This window comes from Prunus mume, linkage group LG8, assembly GCF_029339155.1.
Source record: "Prunus mume cultivar Tortuosa linkage group LG8, ASM2933915v1, whole genome shotgun sequence".
Lineage (NCBI taxonomy): Eukaryota > Viridiplantae > Streptophyta > Magnoliopsida > Rosales > Rosaceae > Prunus > Prunus mume.
In genome coordinates, this window is record NC_142705.1 from 19,434,968 (window position 1) to 19,436,443 (window position 1,476).

Genomic DNA, 1,476 nt, shown 5'->3' on the forward strand with positions numbered 1-1,476 from the left:
TTTCCTTCCTATTTCTAGTTTGTTTAGCTAAACAACATAACCGAGGAGAGTTTGCTTGCTTATAAAATACGGACTTCTGTCTTTATTCTTTGTCTTTCACCCTTTGTACGTTTCTTCTTATTTTTCCTAAGCTTGTTTGGTTTCATGATCACATGTTCCTTTGGGATTTGGCAATATGTATCTGTGATATGGTTCTCTCTTTTGTTAATATCTGTGATATGGTTCCATCTTTTGTCTATATTGTACGTTTGTCACTGATATCTCCTGCCTATTGCCTTGATATGCCTGTGTATTGCGTGTTTATTGCTTGTTATTGTGTAGATTTCAACGGCCTGAAATTATTTGTATAATATTAGTGTGTAGGGAAATATGGTTTCTCCAATTAAGTTGATGATTGCTAAGGAAGAAAAGTTCCAGGGAAAGGCGTTGTCCATTTCCCATACAAAGACTGCAATCAGTATCATAAAGGAGAAATTCAGTTTGCAACATCTACGAAGGTTTGAAGAGAGTTGTTTTGGTCATCTCTTACTGATTGAGGACCTTAAGTGGACTTCGCCAATTGTCCACGGCTTGTTGCTGAGGAAGGCTGATCTGAAGACAGTTTCCCAAGTGAACGGGATAAAATTCATCGTTGGCAATAAGGTGATCCAATTCATGGTGCAGCAATTTTACGTCGTCACAGGGCTAAGGTTTGGAAACCTTCCTTTCATTCCGATTGCAACTAATGAGAACTGCTCATTGAAAAGGAAGTACTTTTGTAACGATAAAACTATAAGCCTTTTGGAACTAGAAACGACCTTCCTCATTGTGCTGATGAGGACGATGCATTCAAGCTTGGATTTGTATACTTTGCTGTTTTCGTGTTGTTGAGTAGTGAAAAACATGTCCACATTGACATGCGGTATTTGAAAATTGCAGAAGACCTTAAAGAGTTTGTGAAGTATCCATGGGGTGTTGTGTCTTATGCCAAGACAAATGCTTCACTTTTGAGGGCACTTTGTGCAGATTACCAGCGAGTGAAAGTGCCCAAAAAAGCTGCAAAAACAAAAAAATCTTAAATGAAAGCAAAGACAACGGCAACTGGTAAACCAAGAGAGTATCACATCAAAGGTTTTGTCTATGCACTTCAGGTGAGCAAATTTCCATTCATGTTCAAGTTCAATTTCATTTGTTTACAGTGAGTGACGTTTTATTCTTCAAACTAGATTTGGGCTTATGAGGTCTTTCCAGCGTTGGCTGCACTGCATCTTGTCGTGCACGAAGAGAATGCCTACATCCCTCGTATACTACATTGGAAGAGCAACACTTCGGCTCATTTTCATGAGCTAATGAGCCAAGTATTCGAGAACTGTGAGGTTAGTTATGTTTTTAACGATAATGTTATGCATATGAAAATATAATAAGTTTACTGATATGTATATTGTATGTGTAAATTGCAGGTTGATGTGCAACTTCTCCGCCCAACTGTAATTGACA

The 1,476-nt window shown here is 38.1% G+C and overlaps 1 pseudogene; it reads left to right on the forward strand.

Moving 5' to 3' along the window:
• The first annotated feature begins 369 nt into the window (after positions 1-369).
• On the forward strand, positions 370-1,058 carry LOC148914969 (uncharacterized; annotated as a pseudogene).
• The last annotated feature ends 418 nt before the right edge of the window (positions 1,059-1,476 follow it).